The 23,400-nt window shown below is 41.6% G+C and overlaps 1 non-coding gene across 1 annotated transcript; it reads left to right on the forward strand.

Annotated features, from left to right (window-relative positions):
- Positions 1 to 3,267: 3,267 nt before the first annotated feature.
- On the forward strand, positions 3,268 to 3,403 carry LOC139185321 (small nucleolar RNA SNORA70). Its single transcript, XR_011568941.1, has one exon. It is a non-coding gene; the product is annotated as a small nucleolar RNA SNORA70 (small nucleolar RNA).
- Positions 3,404 to 23,400: the final 19,997 nt, after the last annotated feature.

Genomic DNA, 23,400 nt, shown 5'->3' on the forward strand with positions numbered 1-23,400 from the left:
GTATTCTGTATGATGCTAACAGAGAGCTGGGAAAACTGGATTCCAAACTCAAGTAATTTTGGAAAAATATAGATTAAAGGACAAAATAGGTTTCTTCACCACAGAACAACTTAGTCTTTTCTATGCTAATGTGCTTTTGACATGCTGATAAATGTATGTAATGAAACCCTCTATTTCAAACTTATTTTGTGCTAGTGCATTTCTCTCCTAGCATATGTATTAGCATTTTAGGAACAGTGTTCTGTGGTTGATAGTTAGGGAAAGGCTAATTTAGATTAATTTTAAATCAATCGATTTATCTAAATACTCAGGGAAAACAACATTAACCATTGTATATTGTGTATGTCAACTTACCAGGGTCTTAGACCAAACATAATGAACAAATGGAAAGCAAAGAAAAATACATTTTATAACAAACTCCTGCCTTAAAACTATTGCTTTGTGTTTTCTGACCCAGAAAGGCAAATAAAAGTGGTTAAGCTAATTATTTGTTGTAGTTTAGTCACTAAGTTGTGTCCAACTCTTTTGTGACCCGATGGACTGTAGCCTGCCAGGCTCCTCTGTCCATGGGATTTGCCAAGCAAGAATACTGGAATGGGTTACCATTTCCTTCTCCAGGGGATCTTCCCAACCCAGGGATCACATCCATGTCTCCTGTATTGGCAGGCGGATTCTTTACCACTGAGCCACCAGGAAGTCCAATTGTCTCTTAGGCAATGGTTTATTCTTTTGTTCAGTTTGGCTTGCCAATGGTCTTTGTCATTGCCAAATAGACCCTCCTTCCTGAAAGTGTTATGGTTTCTGCATATGGGCCACAAAATACACTGTTGGGAAGGAGGAAGGAACTGAATAGTAGGGCCCATAAAACTCAGTTGTCTGGGAACTCTGCTCAATGTTAGGTGGCAATCTGGATGGGAGGGAATTTGGAGGAGAATGAATACGTGTAATGTATGACCAAATCCCTTTGCTGTCCTCCTGAAATTATCACAACATTGTTAATCAGCTATACTCCTATATAAAAATTTTTTTTTTAATTTAGGTTTCTGATAAGAGCAAAATATTCTTAAAACACTGGTTTTAACCTGGAAGTCTGTTGCTTTCTGAAGTTTTCTTTATAATATTAAAAAAATTAGAAGCCATATGCTTCTCTTTCTTTTATCATTCTAGTTCCCAAATGTTACATTAAAATTTGTCTAAACATTTAACTCTGAGTATATCTGACTTCATTCAACTAATTTATTCCAGTTTGGACTTGGCAGGTATAGGGGTCTAGCCAGTTTCTCAACTATGGACAATTGTTCTTGTAGTTTATTTGTATGACACTATTTTAGCTGAGATTATCTCATTAATTAAAAAAAAAACACAGCAACAGATACTTACGGAGTGTGTGCCAAACACATTATTTCATTTTATCTCAACAAATGTCTTCTGAAATAGGTACAATTATTTTGCCCATTTCACAGATGGGGACTGGGGCTTATAGAGAGCTGAATAGTTCCTGAGGTCACGCAGTCTTTATAATATGAGTGGTGGCTTGATGGGAACTCAGGTTGTCTGGACCATACTCTACTCTTAACCACCATGTCCCGTTTAAGAGTACTTGGAGATACGGTTCTTAAAACCCATCAGGGCTTCAAGGTCTTTGCAGAGTCATAAATTTGTGTGAATACAAACTTATTTTGTTTACTGTTCACATGAATGAGTCTGTATTTGGTAACTCCCAGGGCTCTCTCAATAATTTAAAAGCTAAAATGTTCAAACTGTCCTGGGAGGGAAAGATTAATAGGAACAAAGTGTTAGCCAATGATGCCTAATTAGGCCAGTGTGAGGAGCTGAGTAAGAAATGAAAAAGACAAGTTAAGTTACAGATGGGTTGCGACTAGGATGAAAGGGGAGATTGTGTTCCCAAAGCCTGAAGTAGAAATGAATGGAAAGCACAGCAAAAATTCATACCCCTTAGGAACTCTGAGGACACTTTACAACTGAGGCCACCGTGAAATAATAGCAGTCAAAATGCTAAGGCCTCAGATACCTGAACACTGCTTTCGAAATATTGCCACAAACTATGATTTATTGTACATAGGCATTTTTGAAGATATGTCAAAATTTATGCTTTATCCGATTCGAATTCTGAAAGGGCACATGATCACAAATGAGGATAAATTACCTCTTCACAGGCAGAAATATTCTCATTTTCATTTAGATATGTTGGAGTTTGTGTTTTTTCCCTCTTTCTGTTGTTACAGCTTGAGCAATGTTCTATCATGTGAAACAGAATTGGCTCTGTGCAAGCATCTGGAAGAATATTAAAGCCACATTTCAGCCTGGTATGGCATGTTGCTTACTTTGAGGGTGGGGCTGGGGGGAATTGTAGTTCATGGTTTTAATAATCAAATACTCCGAGATGAATATCAAATCTGATCTAGAAAGAACATCAAATTATGCTCTCCCATTCTCCTTTCCCCCTTTCCATCCCTCCCCATTGAGCTTAAAGATTTTCAAGTAACTTTTTCCTGAGTTTCTACCAAAGTTTCTATATGAAATGCTAACACACCTGAAAGAGAGTCCATGCCTCCACAGGACAGTCACATGGAGTGTCCAACTACACATCAAGTATCTATCACATGAAGGAGAGCCATAGCAAGGGCTTTAATGGAGAAATGAAATGTGATGAAATCCAGTGTAGGTAAAGTTTACATCAGCCTGAGGGTATCAGAGAAGATATCACAGAGAAAGAGACATCTGAGCTTGGGTTAAACAGTAAGCAAGAATGTGACTAGTAGAAAAAATATTAGGTAAGAATTTCAAGCTTCCAAGTAGCTTAAATCAAAAAGGAGGGATTTGCATGTAAAGGTTTTGTTCCCAGCTAAAGGTGCACAATTGTAATTGGAGAAAAAAAATGCAGCTGCATTTATTTCAGTCTGCAGTCAATTAGTTTTCAACCCTTGGGTTAAAGATCAAAAGGTATAAGACCACAGTCAACAAACCTTTCTATCACTCACTGCTTTTTTTTTTTTTTTTTACCTTTTTCTTAAAAGATGAGCAGATAATTAGATACCTGAGGAATCTTAACAAAAAAGATAAAGGCTAAAACACACACACACAAATAGACAACTTGAGGAAACCAAAACTATGCATAAATGTGAGAACATAGAAAGGAAAATTACCATTAATATTCTTAGAGAGATAAGAGAGGATATTATGTCCTTGAAATGTGAGCAAGATGCTATTATTAAAGGACCATTAAAAAAAATCCCTCAGAAATATTTGCAGCCAACTAATCCAACTGTGCTCTTTTCCTTTGGGGGGGCCCATTATGCAATGGCCTCAAACAGCAGCCTCCTCAGTGGTGTATGCAGCCTATTGCCTGTATCAGTTTCCTTATGGGACCTTGGGAACAAGCCTTTCCAGTGGACATTCATGCCTGATTGCATGCTGTCCCAAATCTAGGCTCCAGACAAGTATGTGTCTTTGGAAAGCCCTAGGGTACAGTGGCCACGGTCCACATTGGCCAAGTCATCATGTCCATCCGTACCAAGCTGCAGAACAAGGAGCATGTGATCAAGGACCTCTGCAAGGCCAAGTTCAAGTCTTCTGGCCACCAGAAGATCCACAGCTCCAAGAAGTGGGGATTTACTAAGTTTAATGTGAATGAACTTGAAAATATGATGGCAGCAAAGCAGTTCATCTCAGATGGCTCTGGTGTCAAATAAATCCTTAATCGTGGCCCCTGCACAAATGGTGGGCCCTGCACTCATGAGAGCCTTGGCTCTGTCCCCTCCTTACTCATGTCCACCAATAAATCCTACTTTCCTGTCAAAAACAAAAAAACTCAGAAACAAAAAAAAGTGATAACAGATATAAGAAAAGTATAAAATTAATATTATAAAGTAGAGAATGGCAGACTATAAATTTGTTAGGGCTGCCATAACAAAGTATCACAGACTGGGTGTCTTAAAGTGAAAGTAAAGTGGCTCAGTTGTGTCTGACTCTTAGTGACCCCATGGACTGCAGCCTACCAGGCTCCTCCGTCCATGGGATTTTCCAGGCAAGAGTACTGGGGTGGGTTGCCAGTGTCTTAAACAACAGAAATTTATTTTCTTAGTTCTAAAGGCTAGAAGTTGAAGATCAAAGTATAAGCAGATTTGGTTTCTTCTGAGGCCTCTCTCTTCAACTTGTTAGTGGCCACCTTCATGTTCACATGGCATTCTCAGTGTGTGTGTGTGTGTGTGTGTGTGTGTGTGTGTGTGTGTATTCTATCTTCCTCTTTTTATAAGGGCACCAGTCATATTGGATTAGGTCCCACCCTAATGACCTCATTTTAACTTGATTATTTCTGTAAAGACCTTATCTTCAAATACAGTCACACTCTAAGGTACTGGCAGATAGGACTTTAACTTATGAATGTGGGGGAACGCAATTCAGCCTGTTACATAGACCAAAAAGACTTAGAAACAGAAAACTGGAAAGAAGAGTAAAGAATAGTGGAGGATGGGTCAAGAAAATCCAACACCTGAAAAATATGAACTCTGGGATAAAAGCAGAGGAAAACCAGAGAAGAATAAAGCCTTTAACAAAAAAAAAAAATTAAGACAATTTCTCAGAATTATAATACTCAAGTTTCAAGATTAAAAGTTTCTAGGAATATGCAAGAAAATAGATGAAGACAGATCCACACCAAGGCAATTATTTTTAAAAAAATTAAAAATATGGGGACAGAGGGAAGATCCTATAGAAATCTAGAGGGAAAAATACAGGTTGTATACAAAATGGTAGGAATCAGAACACCTTCAGAATTATCAAAACCAACATTGAGAGATAGCGTAGCAATGTCTTCAAACATTTAGAGAAAAAATTATTTCTGAGTATGAATTCTACATTAGACAAATAAGTCAAATGGAGAGCAGAATGAAAGCATCACCAATAAGAAACATCTCAAAATTTTATCTTTTAAATACTCTTTCTCAGAGCTTCACCAAAATTAGAAAGTAAACAAAGAAAGATACAGATAGAATAGTGGTTCTCGTTCACAGCTGCCCACTGGAGTCAACCAGGATGCTTTAAGAAATACTGGCGGGGCCGGGGGGCCATCTCCAAAAGTTCTGAAGCAATTGGTCTGGATGGGGCCTGGGCCTTGTAAATTTCCCTCAGATGATTTTTATGAACATCCAAAGTGGATATGGATGAAAGAAGAGACAGGAAGGGAAATCCCCATGGTAAAAGAGAAGGGATTCTGGAACAAAAGTTTTACACCAAGAAAAGAGTGCAACCTATCAGAAAACCCCACGAGAAATTCCTTCAAATGGATAAAATAGAAACAATATCTATAGCAAGGTATAGGAAGCAAATTTGGACAACTGATATAAAGTTTTGGTATAGTTAGTGATAGGAATATAGGAAACAAAAGAAATTTAAAAAATAAACTAATTCCATGGATACAAAAACTATTCAAGAAGGAAAAGTTATCAGAGCTTTAGCTGTGAAAAAGAGTTTATATAAACACTGAATATCAGGGGGAAAGGAAAAGAAAGTGTACAGGTGTGCAATGGTGGGTTGGTTGTGAAAGAGTTGCTCTTCTTTTCCTACAGTGGGAGAATAAGACATAATGGTTAGAAATAAAACATCAAAAAGTAACAATACAAGTGTGCTATTTAGAAAGCTGAACATTTTGGAAATGGTTCCTTCTGGAGAGTGGGGAATAGGTTGGGAAGCTAGAGGACTGCTGTTTCTCATAAAAAGGTTTTTTTTAAACTATTTGACTTCTTAAACTATGCACATTTTTAAGCTTAATATACATTTAAAAAAAAACCCTATAAGAGCTAAAAAGGGGGAAAAAAGATAAGACAAATTACTGAGGGATGACAAAGGAAAACATGAGAACAGAGAAAAGCTAGATCATGTCTTGATCTAAACCTTGACATCAGGGAGATCAGAGTTTTCTACAGAAACGCTTTGGGTGGAGACCAATATTAAAGGCTTAAGTTAGGATGAAAAGAGCTGTAACTTTTTTCAGGGATAAGAACTGTTGTGGATTTCCTTTGAGGTCAGAGGGTTTTTATCAGAGAGTAGAGCCATCTAATGGAGAAGGCAATGGCACCCCATTCCAGTACTCTTGCCTGGAAAATCCCATGGACGGAGGAGCCTGGTTGGCTGCAGTCCATGGGGTTGCAAAGAGTCGGACATGACTGAGCGACTTCACTTTCACTTTTCCCTTTCATGCATTGGAGAAGGAAATGGCAACCCACTCCAGTGTTCTTGCCTAGAGAATCCCAGGGACAGGGGAGCTTGCTGGGCTGCCGTCTATGGGGTTGCACAGAGTCGGACACGACTGAAGTGACTTAGCAGCAGCAGCAGCAGCAGCAGAGCCATCTAAGGGGGCTTCCCTGATGGCTCAGCAGGTAAAGAATCCACCTGCAATGCAGGAAATGAGGGTTTGATCCCTAGGTCAGGAAGATCCCCTGGCAGAGGAAATAGCAACCCACTTCAGTATTCTTACCTTGGGCATGGGGTATCTCTTCACGGCTGCTCCAGCAAAGTGCAGCCATTGCTCCTTACCTTGGACAAGGGGTATCTCCTCACCGCCGCCCTTCCTGACCTTCCACGTGGGATAGCTCCTCTAGGCCCTCCTGCGCCCGCGCAGCTGAGATACCCCACGGCCAAGGTAAGAGAAACCCAAGTAAGACAGTAAATGTTGCAAGAGGGCATCAGAGGGCAAACACACTGAAACCATACTCACAGAAAACTAGTCAGTCTAATCACTCTAGGATCACAGCCTTGTCTAACTCAATGAAACTAAGCCATGCCCGTGGGGCAACCCAAGACAGGCGGGTCATGGTGGAGAGATTTGACAGAATGTGGTCCACTGGAGAAGGGAATGGCAAACCACTTCAGTATTCTTGTCTTGAGAACCCCATGAACAGTATTAAAAGTTCCCCAGGTCAGTAGGTGCCCAATATGCTACTGGAGATCAGTGGAGAAATAACTCCAGAAAGAATGAAGGGATGGAGCCAAAGCAAAACGAATACCCAGCTGTGGATGTGACTGGTGATAGAAGCAAGGTCTGATGCTGTAAAGAGCAATATTGCATAGGAACCTGGAATGTCAGGTCCATGAATCAAGGCAAATTGGAAGTGGTCAAACAGGAGATGGCAAGAGTGAATGTTGACATTCTAGGAATCAGCAAACTGAAATGGACTGGAATGGGTGAATTTAACTCAGATGACCATTATATCTACTACTGCGGGCAGGAATCCCTCAGAAGAAATGGAGTGGCCATCATGGTCAACAGAAGAGTCCGAAATGCAGTACTTGGATGCAATCTCAAAAACTACAGAATGATCTCTGTTCATTTCCAAGGCAAACCATTCAATATCACAGTAATCCAAGTTTATGCCCCAACCAGTAATGCTGAAGAAGCTGAAGTTGAATGGTTCTATGAAGACCTACAAGACCTTTTATAACTAACACCCAAAAAAGATGTCCTTTTCATTATAGGGGACTGGAATGCAAAAGTAGGAAGTCAAGAGACACCTGGAGTAACAGGCAAATTTGGCCTTGGAAGATGGAATGAAGCAGGGCAAAGACTAATAGAGTTTTGCCAAGAAAATGCACTGGTCATAACAAACACCCTCTTCCAACAACACAAGAAAAGACTCTATACATGGACATCACCAGATAGTCAACACCGAAATCAGATTGATTATATTCTTTGCAGCCAAAGATGGAGAAGCTCTACACAGTCAGCAAAAACAAGACCAGGAGCTGACTGTGGTTCAGACCATGAACTCCTTATTGCCAAATTCAGACTGAAACTGAAGAAACTAGGGAAAACCAATAGACCATTCAGGTATGACCTAAATCAAATCCCTTATGATTATACAGTGGAAGTGAGAAATAGATTTAAGGGCCTAGATCTGATAGATAGAGTGCCTGATGAACTATGGAATGAGGTTCATGACATTGTACAGGAGACAGGGATCAAGACCATTCCCATAGAAAATAAATGCAAAAAAGCAAAATGGCTGTCTGGGGAGGCCTTACAAATAGCTGTGAAAAGAAGAGAAGTGAAAAGCAAAGGAGAAAAGGAAAGATATAAACATCTAAATGCAGAGTTCCAAAGAATAGCAAGAAGAGATAAGAAAGCCTTCTTCAGTTATCAATGCAAAGAAATAGAGGAAAACAATGGAATGGGAAAGACTAGGGATCTCTTCAAGAAAATCAGAGATACCAAAGGAACATTTCATGCAAAGATGAGCTCGATAGAGGACAGAAATGGTATGGACCTAACAGAAGCAGAATATATTAAGAAGAGATGGCAAGAATACACAGAAGAACTGTACAAAAAAGATCTTCACGACCCAGATAATCACAATGGTGTGATCACTGACCTAGAGCCAGACATCCTGGAATATGAAGTCAAGTGGGCCTTAGAAAGCATCACTACGAACAAAGCTAGTGGAGGTAATGGAATTCCAGTTGAGCTATTTCAAATCCTGAAAGATGATGCTGTGAAAGTGCTGCACTGAATATGCCAGCAAATTTGGAAAACTCAGCAGTGGCCACAGGACTGGAAAAGGTCAGTTTTCATTCCAATCCCAAAGAAAGGCAACGCCAAAGAATGCTCAAACTACCACACAATTGCACTCATCTCACAGGCTAGTAAAGTAATGCTCAAAATTCTCCAAGCCAGGCTTCAGCAGTGTGTGAACCGTGAACTTCCTGATGTTCAAGCTGGTTTTAGAAAAGGCAGAGGAACCAGAGATTAAATTGCCAATATCCGCTGGATCATGGAAAAAGCAAAAGAGTTCCAGAAAAACATCTATTTCTGCTTTATTGAGTATGCCAAAGCCTTTGACTGTGTGGATCACAATAAACTGGGAAATTCTGAAAGAGATGGGAATACCAGACCACCTGATCTGCCTCTTGAGAAATTTGTATGCAGGTCAGGAAGCAACAGTTAGAACTGGACATGGAACAACAGACTGGTTCCAAATAGGAAAAGGAGTTTGTCAAGGCTGTATATTGTCACCCTGTTTATTTAACTTCTATGCATCATGAGAAACGCAGGACTGGAAGAAACACAAGCTGGAATCAAGATTGCCGGGAAAAATATCCATAACTTCAGATATGCAGATGACACCACCCTTATGGCAGAAAGTGAAGAGGAACTCAAAGCCTCTTGATGAAAGTGAAAGTGGAGAGTGAAAAAGTTGGCTTAAAGCTCAACATTCAGAAAAAAGAAGATCATGGCATCTGGTCCCACCACTTCATGGGAAATAGATGGGGAAACAGTGGAAACAGTGTCAGACTTTATTTTTCTGGGCTCCAAGATCACTACAGATGGTGACTGCAGCCATGAAATTAAAAGATGCTTACTCCTTGGAAGGAAAGTTATGACCAACCTAGATAGCATATTCAAAAGCAAAGACATTACTTTGCCAACAAAGGTTTGTCTAGTCAAGGCTATGGTTTTTCCTGTGGTCATGTATGGATGTGAGTTGGACTGTGAAGAAGGCTGAGTGTCGAAGAATTGATGCTTTTGAACTGTGGTGTTGGAGAAGACTCTTGAGAGTCCCTTGGACTGCAAGGAGATCCAACCAGTCCATTCTGAAGGAGTTTCTGGGATTTCTTTGGAAGGAATGATGCTAAAGGTGAAACTCCAGTACTTTGGCCACCTCATGCGAAGAGATGACTCATTGGAAAAGACTCTGATGCTGGGAGGGATTGGGGGCAGGAGGAGAAGGGGACGACAGAGGATGAGATGGCTGGATTGCATCACTGACTGGATGGACGTGAGTCTCAGTGAACTCCGGGAGTTGGTGATGGACGGAGAGGCCTGGCGTGTTGTGATTCATGGGGTTGCAAAGAGTCAGACACGACTGAGCAACTGATCTGATCTGATCTTATCAGTATTCTTGCCTGGGAAATCCCATGGACAGAAGAGCCTGGAGGGCTACAATCTAGAGTCTCAAAGAGTCAGATACGACTGAATGATTGAGTATGCAAAGCCATCTAAAGAGACCAGACAATCCAATATTTAATTACCTAGTGACTAATTAAATAAACATTGACTTACCATCTGCTCTACCCTGGATGTTAGATATAATAGGAGCAATGGTTAATTCCCCTTTGGGTATCAATTTAGTCTCCTCAAAGTACTTGGTTATTAGTCTGTTGCTGCTGCTGCTGCTAAGTCGCTTCAGTCGTGTCCAACTCTGTGCGACCCCATAGACGGCAGCCCACCAGGCTCCCCGGTCCCTGGGATTCTCCAGGCAAGAACAGTGGAGTGGGTTGCCATTTCCTTCTCCAATGCATGAAAGTGAGAAAGTGAAGTCGCTCAGTCGTGTCAGACTCTTCGAGACCCCATGGACTGAAGCCTACCAGGCTTCTCCATCCATGGGATTTTCCAGGCAAAAGAGTACTGGAGTGGGGTCCCATTGCCTTAGTCTGTAGTGGGCTTTAAAAAAGTCTCATTAACAGGGAACACAACCTTTTAGGGAAGAATTTTCCTTTGTTTAGGAAAAAGTCTTGATCATCCCCCAACACATAATTGAATAGCAAAAGATCTGGCAATATAGTATGTGGCCCAACTGCTTTGCATAAGAATAGGAGTTTGCAGTGAGTAGAGTAGAGGGGGTGAACCAACAAAGGTCCGTCTAGTCAAAGCTATGGTTTTTCCAGTAGTCATGTACAGATATGAGAGTTGGACTATAAAGAAAGCTGAGTGCCAAAGAATTGATGCTTTTGAACTGTGGAGTTGGAGAAGACTCTTGAGAGTCTTCCAACCAGTCAATCAAAGGAAATCAGTCCTGAATATACATTGGAAGGACTGATGCTGAAGCTGAGACTCCAATACTTTCGCCACCTGGTGTGAAGAGCTGACTCCTTTGAAAAGACCCTGATGCTGGGAAGATTGAAGGCAGGAGGAGAGGGGGGTGACAGAGGATGAGATGGTTGGATGACATCACTGACTTGAAGGACATGAGTCTGAGTAAACTCTGGGAGTTGGTGAGGGACAGGGAGGCCTGGTGTGCTGCAGTCCATGGGGTCGCAAAGAGTCGGACATGACTGAAGGACTGAACTGAACTGAACAGAGTGGGTGGAGGTTGGAGGAAACAGCTGAGTAACAGGGCAGAGGGGTCTAAAGCATTAAGTCAGGAATATCAATGTTCCATTTAAGGGTCTCTGTTTAAATGACGTACATTCTTACCTATATTCCTAAAGCCTTCAGTAAAGTATGCCACACATTTAAAGCCCTTATGAAAGTGAGGCTTTTTATCTTACTTTGGAGAAGTTTATTTGGTTCGAAACAGTTGAAATAAAGACACACTCCCCAAGCAGAGAGAGAAAGAAAAAGCAATCAGCAGAACAGAACTTGGTGACTGAAGATACTTCTGAGTCACAAGACAAAAATGGGGATTAAAGTCAATTTTCTTTACATCTCAAGTGACAGCAAAATCTTAGCTGCTATTTGGGTTTCAACTCAATTATACCAGTTACCATAATCCATTTTAGATTATAGATGATTGTAGGTGATGTGTGCAGTTTCATCGAAATCCTGGCTATGGAGTGGGGATGGAGTCAGTTCATAGAAGGAGAGGGATTCTAGGCAGAACTCCTAGACTAGCAATAAGTGTCTGTGACAGTGGTTTTCCTTAACTCAGCAGTAATTGTTTCCATCACTTGTTAGTCATTGTCTATAGTATTGTTATATGAGAGATCTTGGGTTGACTGGCCATGGTAATACACCATAAACTTCTTGTGAGAATATTATATTTCTTTGTAGTCCTTTTGCACTGAACCCAAGTTTACAAATGAGATCAAGGAATAGGTTTTATGAAAGCAGAAACTGTGCCTGTTCTGTTTTACCAGTGTTTCCCAGGATAGTGCCTGGCCTACTAAAGAAGCAAAATACAAGTATTTATTGAATTAATTAAAAAAATAGCTACCCAGTAAATAGTTTGTTGAATAATGCATTTTTATGAGTTAGAACCGGAAGAAATGTGGTGATTGGTGGCCGATGAGAAGTAAGACAGAAAAATACAGAATATGTTAATCTGTATAATCTGTTATCATGGTCTCTTTTCTTTTCTCAGTGTTCACTAACCCCAGTTGCTACAGAATGGAATCATGATTACCTAACTCTGTGTTTGGTGATTTTCCAACTAATTCACAAATGAATTTCAATATTTGCCAACAAATTGAACTGGATTCACAAAAACAAAATCTCATGGCCAACAAATTGAACTGAACCCACTAAAACATAATCTCATTTTTCATATTATTTGACTCCTTTCACATTGCACTCTTAAGCAGAGCAAAAATGCATAAGAAAGTATGGTTGGAGTTTAATGGTTGGAAGCTACTCCTAAATATTTTGGAGAAAGGTAGCTATAAAGGCTGTTCTTGCTTGTCACCCTTCATTCTCTAGATCTTCAGAATCACAACCTTCCTGCACTGAGCTGAGAGCTATGACTGGGTTTCAGTAGTTAAATATCTTTCTGTTTCGGGGCAATATCAATTTTCTATGTGAATTGAAAACATGCTTGTCAATTTCACATGCACAAATCTTGGAGAATATAGTTCTAGGAGGCATGAAAATTATCATACTAAAAACTTTTATTTTGGGGAGCAATTAATATAATTAAAATACTCGGTTACATCTGATGGCCTCATTTTCTGAATACTGTGCTGATCAGAGTAGAATACACATTGATCAAATAGTGGATAACTTTTGCCTTCTGAATTTTTATTTGAGTCTTCTGAATAATTTTGTGTTATGTAATTTGCATCTATTTTCTTATTGCCCTATGTATTAGAGTTCACTGCATGGTGGCTCTCAGTTTTCTGGGGCTGCCATAGCACAATACCAGAGTGGAGTGTCTTAAACAACAGAAATTTATTGTCTTATGGTTCTATAGGCTAGAAATCCAAAATCAAGGTGTCAGCAGGGATAGTTCCTTCTGAGAGCTGTGCAGGAAAGTCTGTTCTGGGCCTCTTTCCTAGCTGCTCATGGATTTCTGATAAATATTGGTATCCGTTGTCTTGTCGAAACATCACCCTGAACTCTGCTCTATCTTCACATGAACTTCTCCCCATTACCATGTCTGCCTTGGTGTTCAAATTTCCCCTTCTTATAAGGACACCAGTCATGTTGGATTAGGGCTCATCGTAATGAACTCAACTTGATCATCTACAAAGACTATTTCAAATGAAGTCATATTCACAGCTACTGTGGGTTAGGACTTAAACATCTTTGCAGGGTTGGGGGAGGTTGGGGGACAAGTCAATTCATAACAGTGGCATATTACTTTCAAGAATTGTTGTAAGGCAAAGCTGAAAAGAAATAAAAACCTCTTTCAAGTGTTGAGCTGGGTCTGAAGGGGCACAGTACAAGATGGTGGGGAAAGACGAAATATCTGACAAGCCATGGTAATGCAATTGTTGTTATTCCTTTGATTACTATGTCACATCTGAGCCAAACACAAATGGAAAGGTCTTATTGAAAGAAATAGTAAAAAAAAAAAAAAAAAAGCTGGATGTTAGTTCCAGCTCTGTCATTTTCCCAGTCAAGTAACCATGTATAAGCAAACCAAATTCTGCAAGCCTCTTTTTCCTTGTCAGTAAACAGAAGATCTAACAGCTTGAGGCTTAAATGAGACACTATGTAAAGCACCAAGAATGGTACCTGTAATTTAGCAGAGCTCAAAAATAGAACTTCCCTTCTCTCACAATCCCTTTCCACTCTCCTTCCCTTTTTGTTTTAAGCCTGAAATTTCTCATACTACTGGCTTAAAATACGTGAAAAATTTCTAGCACCCTACTGAAACTTTTTAAAATTAGTGTTTGAAGGATGAGGCTGCATATATCTTGTAAAAAGGCAATGATTCTGAATTCTTCTTCTGTCTTCCATTCCGACTCCTGGGTTAGGCATTAGCATGAAGGCATTTAGTCTCAATAGTTGTTTAAAAAAGATGTTTTCCTCTGACTTGGGTGGTTGTCACATGAACACATTAGGCTGTGACATAAGACTCCTGATGAATATGGGGGTGGATACTATTCACTGGAAGAGCCAAAAGGGTCTTGAGGGAATGTGATGAGATCAGGTTTGTTACATCTAAAATGCTTGTGAGCTATTGACCTGGTATCTACTGAGCTCCTTCTCTGTGCCAGGCATTTAGATCAGTGCTGGTGTCTGCTTTCAACAAGGCTTACCTTTTCCTACCACAGGAAGGCTATTTGTCTGTGGACAAGAGGTATCTGCACAGTCACAGTCCTGTTTGTGAGGGTGAAGGAGGCCACAGGGAGGGTGCTGAGGAAAAGATGCCATTAAAGTTGTGCTCAAGTAACATGATAGCAAGGTTATGCTCAAAATCCTTCAAGCTAGGCTTCAGTACTATGTGAATTGAGAAAGTCCAGATGTACAAGCTGGATTTAGAAAAGGCAGAGGAACCAGAGATCAAATCACCAACATTCATTGGCTCATAGAAAAAGCAAGAGAATTCCAGAAAAACATCTACTTCTGCTTCACTGACTATGCTAAAGCTTTTGATTGTGTGGATCACAACAGACTATGGAAAATTCTTAATGAGATGGGAATACGAGACCATCTTACTTGTCTCCTGAGAAACCTGTACGCAACTCAAGAGGCAATAGTTAGAACCGGACAAGAAACAACAGACTGGTTCAAGATTGGGAAAGGAGTATGACAAGACTGTATATTGTCACCCTGCTTATTTAACTTATATACAGAGTACATCATGCAAAATGCCAGGCTGGATGAATCACAAGCTGGAATCAAGACTGCTGGGAAAAACATCAACAAAAACATCAGATATGTAGATGATACCACTCTAAGGGACAGAAAGCGAAGAGGAACTAAAGAGGCTCTTGATGAAGGTGATAAAAGAAAGTGAAAAAGCTGACTTGAAACTCATATTCAAAAAATGAAGAACATGAAAAAAAAAAAAGAAGAACATGATATTTGGTTCCATCACTTTATGGCAAATAGATAGACAAAAAATGGAAACATAACAGAGTTTATTTTCTTGGCCTCCAAAATCACTGCAGATGGTGACTGCAGCCCTGAAATTAAAAGATGCTTGCTTCTTGGAAGAAAGGCTATGATAAATCTAGACAGCATACTAAAAAGCGGAGACGTCACTTTGTGGGCAAAGGGCCATATTCTCAGTTCAGTTCAGTCACTCAATCATGTCTGACTCTATGAATCCATGGGCTGCAGCACACCAGGCTTCCCTGTTCATCACCAACTCTCAGAGCTTACTCAAACTCATGTCCTTCAAGTCGCTGATGCCATCTAACCATCTCATCCTCTGTCGTCCCAGTCTCCTACTACCTTCAATCTTTCCCAGCATCAGGGTATTTTCCAGTGAGTCAGTTCTTCGCATCCAGTGACCAAAGTACTGGAGCTTCACCTTCAGAATCAGTCCTGCCAATGAATATTCAGGACTGATTTCCTTTAGGATTGACTGGTTGGATCTCCTTGCAGTCCAAGGGACTCTCAAGAGTCTTCTTCAACACCACAGTTCAAAAGCATCAATTCTTCGGCACTCAGCTTTCTTTACAGTCCAACTCTCACATCCATACATGACTACTGGAAAAACAATACCTTTGACTAAATGGACCTTTGTTAGCAAAATAATGTCTCTGCTTTTTAACATGTTGTTTAGGTTGGTCATAGCTTTTCTTCCAAGAAATAAGTGTCTTTTAATTTCATGGTTTCAGTCACCATCTGCAGTGATTTTGAAGCCCCCCAAAAATAGAGTCTCTCACTGTGTCCATTGCTTCCCCATCTCAGTTCAGTTCAGTCGTGTTTGACTCTTTGCGACCCCATTAATCACAGCACTCCAGGCCTCCCTATCCATCACCAACTCTCGGAGTTCACGCAAACTCACGTCCATCAAGTCGGTGATGCCATCCAGCCATCTCATCCTCTGACATCCCCTTTTCCTCCTGCCCCCAATCCCTCCCAGCATCAGAGTCTTTTCCAATGAGCTAACTCTTCACATGAGGTGGCCAAAGTACTGGAGTTTCACCTTTAGCATCATTCCTTCCAAAGAACAACCAGGGCTGATCTCCTTCAGAATGGACTGGTTGGATCTGCTTGCAGTCCAAGGGACTCTCAAGAGTCTTCTCCAACACCACAGTTCAAAAGCATCAATTCTTTGGCGCTCAGCTTTCTTCACAGTCCAAATCTCACATCCATATGTGATCACTGGAAAAACCATAGCCTTGACTAGATGGACCTTTGTTGGCAAAGTAATGTCTCTGCTTTTGAATATGCTATCTAGGTTGGTCATAACTTGCCTTTTTAAGGAGTAAGCGTCTTTTCATTTCATGGCTGCAGTCACTATCTGCAGTGATTTTGGAGCCCCCAAAAATAAAGTCTGACACTGTTTCCACTGTTTCTCCATCTATTTCCCATGAAGTGATGGGACCAGACACCATGATATTTGTTTTCTGAATGTTGAGCTTTAAGCTAACTTTTTCACTCTCCACTTTCACTTTCATCAAGAGGCTCTTTAGTTCCTCTTCACTTTCTGCCATAAGGATGGTGTCATCTGCATATCTGAGGGTATTGATATTTCTCCCGGCAATCTTGATACCAGCTTGTGCTTCTTCCAGCCCAGCATTTCTCATGATGTACTCTGCATAGAAGTTAAATAAGAAGGGTGACAGTATACAGCCATGATGTACTCCTTTTCCTATTTGGAACCAGTCTGTTGTTCCATGTCCAGTTCTAACTGTTGCTTCCTGACCTGCATACAGGTTTCTCAAGAGGCAGGTCAGGTGGTCTGGTATTACCATTTCTTTCAGAATTTTCCAGTTTATTGTGATCCACACAGTCAAAGGCTTTGGCATAGTCAATAAAGCAGAAATAGATGTTTTTCTGGAACTTTCTTGCCTTTTCCACGATCCAGCAGATGTTGGCAATTTGATCTCTGGTTCCTCTGCCTTTTCTAAAACCAGCTTGAACATCAGGAAGTTTACGGTTCACATATTGCTGAAGCCTGGCTTGGAGAATTTTGAGCATTACTTTACTAGTGTGTGAGATGAGTACAGTTGTGTGGTAGTTTGAGCATTCTTTGGCATTGCCTTTCTTTGGGATTGGAATGAAAACTGACCTTTTCCAGTCCTGTGGCCACTGCTGAGTTTTCCAAATTTACTGGTATATTGAATAAAGCACTTTCACAGCATCATGTTTTAAGATTTGAAATAGATCAACTGGAATTCCACCACCTCCACTCCTTTGTTCATAGTGATGCTTCCTAAGACCCACTTCACTTCGCATTCCAGGATGTCTGGCTCTAGGTCGGTGATCACACCATCATGGTTATCTGGGACAGGAAGATCTTTTTTTATATAGTTCTTCTGTGTATTCTTGTCATCTCTTCTTAATATCTTCTGCTTCTCTTAGGTCCATACCATTTCTGTCCTTTATTGAGCCCATCTTTGCATGAAATGTTCCCTTGGTATCTCTAATTTTCTGATCTCTAGTCTTTCCCATTCTATCGCTTTCCTCTATTTCTTTGCATTGATCACTGAGGAAGGCTTTCTTATCTCTCCTTGCTATTCCTTGGAACTCTGCATTCAAATGGCTATATCTAATTTTCTGATCTCTAGTCTTTCCCATTCTATCGCTTTCCTCTATTTCTTTGCACTGATCACTGAGGAAGGCTTTCTTATCTCTTCTTGCTATTCCTTGGAACTCTGCATTCAAATGGCTATATCTTTCCTTTTCTCCTTTGCATTTAGCTTCTCTTCTTTTCTCAGCTATCTGTAAAGCCCCCTCAGACAACCATTTTGCCTTTTTGCATTTCTTTTTCTTGGGGATGGTCTCAATCACTGCCTCCTGTACAATGTCATGAACCTCTGACCATAGATCTTCAGGCACTCTGTCTATCAGATCTAACTCCTTGAATATATTTGTCACTTACACTGTATAATCGTAAGGGATTTAATTTAGGTCATACCTGAGTGGTCTAGTGGTTTTCCCTACTTTCTTCAATTTAAGTTTGAATTTGGCAACTAGGAGTTCATGATCCAAGCCAGTCAGCTCCCAGTCTTATTTTTGCTACTGTATACAGCTTCTCCATCTTTGGCTATAAGAATATAATCAATCTGATTTTGGTGTTGACCATCTGGAGTCTTCTCTTGTGTTGTTGGAAGAGGGTGTTTCTATGACCAGTGCATTCTCTTGGCAAAATTCTATTAGCCATTGACCTGCTCCCTTCTGTACTCCAAGGCCAAATTTGCCTGTTTCTCCAGGTATTTCTTGACTTCCTACTTTTGCATTCCAGTCCCCTATAATGAAAAGGACAGACATCCTTTTTGGCTGTTAGTTCTAGAAGGTGTTGTAGGTCTTCATAGAACTGTTCAACGTCAGCTTTTTCAGCTCGAACCAGTGGTTTGAGCATAGACTTGGATTACTCTGATACTGAATGGTTTGCCTTGGAAATGAACAGAGTTCATCCTGTTGTTTTTGTGACTGCATGCAAGTACTGCATTTAGGACTCTTTTATTGACTATGATGGCTACTCCAATTCTTCTAAGGGATTCTTGACCACAGTAGTATATATAATGGTCATCCGAGTTAAATTCACCCATTGCAGTCCATTTTAGTTGACTGATTCCTAAAATATCCATGTTCACCCCTGTCAATTTCCAATTAGACCACTTTTAATTTACCTTGATTCATAGACCTAACATTCTAGATTCCTATGCAACATTGTTCTTTACAACATCGGACTTTATTTCCATCACCAGTCAGATCCACAACTGGGTGTTGTTTTTGCTTTTGCTCTATCTCTTCATTCGTTCTGGAGTTATTTCTCCACTGTTCTCCAGTAGCATATTGGGTACCTACTGACCTGGGGAGTTCATCTTTCAGTGTCCTATTTCTTTTTGCCTTTTCATACTGTTCATGGGGGTCTCAAAGCAAGAATACTGCAGTGGTTTGCCATTCCCTTCTCCAGTGGACCATGTTTTGTCAGAACTCTCCACCATGACCTGTCCATCTTGGGTGGCTCTACACAGCATGGCTCATAGTTTCATTGAATTAGACAAGGCTGTGGTCCATGTGATCAGTTTGAGTAGTTTTCTGTGATTGTGGGCTTCATTCTGCCTGCCTTTTGATGACTAGGGATAAGAGGCTTATGGAAGTTTTCTGATGGGACAGACTGACTAGGGGGAAGCTAGGTCTTGTTCTGATGAGCGCGGCCTTGCTCAGTTAATCTTTTATCCAATTTTCTGTTGATGGGTGGGGCTGTGTTCCCTTCCTGTTGTTTAACCTGACGCCAAACTATGTTGGAGGTAATGAAGATAATGGGGACCTCCTTCAAAAGGTCCTGTGCATGCACTGCTACACTCAGTGCTCTGAACGCTACACCAGGCCACCACCAACCCACGCCTCCACTGGAGACTCCTGGACCCTCATGGGCAAGTCTGGGTCAGTCTCTTGTGGAGTCATTGCTCCTTTCTCCTGGGTTCTGGTGCACACAAGGTTTTGTTTGTGCCTTCCAAGAGTCTGTTTCACCAGTTCTTTGTAAATTCTGGTGAATCTATGGTGGGGTTAAAGATGACCTCCTCCAAGAGGGCTTATACCATACCCCAGTCTGCTGCACCCAGAGCCCCTTCCCTTGCAGCAGGCCACTCCTGACCCCATACCTCTGCAGGAGACACTCAAATCCTCAAAGGCAGATCTGGCTCAGTCTTTGTAGAGTCTCCTGGTATGCACAAGGTTTTGTATGAGTCCTCTGAGCATTTCTGGTGGGTATGGCGTTTGATCTAAACCTGACTTTACCCCTCCTACCTTCTTTCTGGGGTTTCTCCTTTGCCCTTGGATGTGGGGTGTATTTTTTTGGTGGGATCCAACATTCTCCTATCAATGCTTCTTCAGCAGTGAGTTGTAATCTTGGACTTCTCACAGGAGAAGATGAGCACACATCCTTCTATTTCACCAGTTATTCAAAGTATACTCAAAGTATGGTTTTTCCAGTAGTCATGCATGGATGTGAAAAGTGAAAGTGAAAAGTCACTCAGTCATGTCCAACTCATTGCTCCCCCATGGATTATACAGTCCATGGAATTCTCCAGGCCAGAACATTGGAGTGGTTAGCCTTTTTCTTCCCCAGGGGATTTTCCCAACCCAGGGATTGAACCCAGGTCTCCTGTATTGCAGGCAGATTCTTTACCAACTGAACCACTGCACCATAAAGAAGGCAGAGTGCTGAAGAATTGATGCTTTCAGATCTTGGTGCTGGAGAAAACTCTTGAGAATCCCTCGGACTGCAAGGAGATCAAACCAGTCAATCCTAAAGGAAATCAACCCTGAATATTCATTGGAAGGACTAATGCTGAAGCTGAAGCTCCAAAACTTTGGTCACCTGATGCAAACAGCTGACTCATTGGAAATGACCCTGATGGTGGGAAAGACTGAGGATAGGGGGAGAAGGGGGTGACAAAGGATGAGATGGTTGGATGGCATCACTGACTCAATGGACATGAGTTCAAGCAAACTCTGAGAGATAGTGAAGGATAGGGAAGCCTGGTGTGCTGCAGTCCATGGGGTTGGAAAAAGTTGGACATGACTGAGTGACTGAACAACAACAAAGTTATGGGTGATAAGGGTAAGGCTCTAAGGACTCACTTCACTTATATCTTAGAACTAGTACTGATGGAAGAGGAAAAACCATAGACACTGCTCCTTATCATGGAAAAGTAAGGCTCAATAGTTTTCTCATGACTGTACTATTAAAAATACACTTTAGGGACTTTCCTGGTGGTCCAGTGGTTGGGAGTCTGCTTGTCAATGCAGAGAACATGAGGTTTAACCCTGGTCTAGGAGAATCCCTTATGCCTCAGGGTGACTAAGCCCCTTTGCCACAACTACTGAGCCCTTGTGCTCTAAAACCCATGCTCAGGAATGAGAGATACCACTGCAATGAGAAACCTGTGCACCACAATAAGAGAAATCCCAGGGCAGTCCTAAGATGGTGGAGGAATAGGATGGGGAGACCACTTTCTCCCCCACAAATTCATCAAAAGAACATTTGAACGCTGAATAAGTTCCATAAAACAACTTCTGAACGCCGGCAGAGGACATCAGGCACCCAGAAAAGCAGCCCATTGTCTTCATAAGGAGGTAGGAAAAAATATAAAAGATAAAAAGAGAGATAAAAGAGGTAGGGATGGAACTCCATCCCAGGAAAGGAGTCTTTAAAAAGAGAGAAGTTTCCAAACACCAGGAAACACTCTCACTGCTGAGTCTGTGGCAAGCCTTGGAACCACAGAGGGCAACATAACCGGGAGGAAAAATAAATATATAATTAAAACCCACAGATTATGTGCCCAACAGTAACTCCCCCAGCAGAGAAGCAGCACAGACGCCTGCATCCACCACTCCAAGTGGGCGCTGGGCAGGGAGGCTTGGGCTGCATTGCTTAGAGTAAGGACTGGGCCTGAATGCCCCAAGGGCAATCTGAGGGAACTAACTTGGGCTAGCAAACCAGATTGTGGGATAGCTACCACACGAAAAGCCCTAACCTAAGACACCGCCAGGCCTGCTCACAGAACAAAGGACTGACTAGAACTACACAAAAAGCCCTAGCCTGAGACAACATCAGACCCGCTCACAGAACAAAGGACTGAGCAGACTTAGCCAGCTGCAGACCATCCCCCTGGGTGACAGGCAGCCAGAGCCGGAAGGGGGCAATCGCAGCTCCAGAGAGGCATTATCTACCAAACTGCAAGCAGGCTTCATTGCTAACTAAGACTTCTTGGGATTCTGGATGGTCAACATCTGCCTGAGAAGGTGTGCCGGTTATACACCCAGAAAACCAAGCAGCAGGGACAGGGGAGTCTATAAGTTGCAGCAACCGCGCTTGCAAACACCTGGTCACCTGAGCTGCTCAGACCTGGAAAGGGCACAAAACGCAGGCCCAACAGAGTCTGCGCCTTTGTGGAGTACCCGAGTACCTGAACCTGAGTGGCTTAGACCTGGGAAGTGCACACAACCCAGGGCCAGCCTCATAGAGTTCCCGGCAGACCAACCTAGAGCCTAAGCAGTGTAGACAGGGAAAGCACACACGCCATGAGCGGGGGCAAATCCAGTGTGGCCGAGTCACTGCAAGCACACGCCAGTGTTATCTGTTGGCAGTGTCCCTCCCTCCCCATAGCACGACTGAACAAGTGAGCCTAAAAAAGTGTCCACCACCGCCCCATTGTGTCAGGGTAGAAATTAGACACTGAAGAGACCTGCAAACAGAAGAAGCTAAAATAGAGGGGACCACCTTGGAAGTGACAGGTGCAATAGATTAAAACCCTGTGGTTAGTACCCAAAACATAGGAAGGGGCCTATAGATCTTGAGAAATATAAGCCGGATCAAGGAACTATCCGAAACTGAACTAACCCCACACTGCCCACAATGCCAGAGCAAGTCCTAGATATATTTTTACTATTTTTACTATCATTCTTTATATTTTTTAAACTTTAAAAAAATTTTAAGTCCTCTGTTACTCCTTTAATTTTCATTTTTATAACTTACTATTACTTTGAAAGCCAGGAAGCAACAGTCAGAACTGGACATGGAACAACAGACAGGTTCCAAATAGGAAAAGGAGTACATCAAGGCTGTATATTGTCACACTGCTTATTTAACTAATATGCAGAGTACATTATGAGAAACGCTGGGCTGGAAGAAGCACAAGCTGGAATCAAGATTGCCGGGAGAAATATCCATAACCTCAGATATGCAGATGACACCACCCTTATGGCAGAAAGTGAAGAGGAACTCAAAAGCCTCTTGAGGAAAGTGAAAGAGGAGAGTGAAAAAGTTGGCTTAAAGCTCAACATTCAGAAAACAAAGATCATGGTGTCTGGTCCCATCACTTCATGGCAAATAGATGGGGAAACAGTGGAAACAGTGTCAGACTTTATTTTTGGGGGCTCCAAAATCACTGCAGATGGTGACTGCAGCCATGAAATGAAAAGACACTTACTCCTTAAAAAGGCAAGTTATGACCAACCTAGATAGCATATTCAAAAGCAGAGACATTACTTTGCCAACAAAGGTTTGTCTAGTCAAGGCTATGGTTTTTCCAGTGGTCATGTATGGATGTGAGAGTTGGACTGTGAAGAAAGCTGAGCGCCAAAGAATTGATGCCTTTGAACTGTGGTTTGGAGAAGACTCTTGAAAGTCCCTTGGACTGCAAGGCAATCTCACCAGTCCATTCTAAAGGAGGTCGGTCCTGGGTGTTCTTTGGAAGGAATGATGTTAAAGCTGAAACTCCAGTACTTTGGCCACCTCATGCAAAGAGTTGACTCATTGGAAAAGACTCTGATGCTGGGAGGGATTGGGGGCAGGAGGAGAAGGGGACGAC

Source organism: Bos indicus, chromosome 1, assembly GCF_029378745.1.
Source record: "Bos indicus isolate NIAB-ARS_2022 breed Sahiwal x Tharparkar chromosome 1, NIAB-ARS_B.indTharparkar_mat_pri_1.0, whole genome shotgun sequence".
Taxonomy (NCBI): Eukaryota; Metazoa; Chordata; class Mammalia; order Artiodactyla; family Bovidae; genus Bos; species Bos indicus.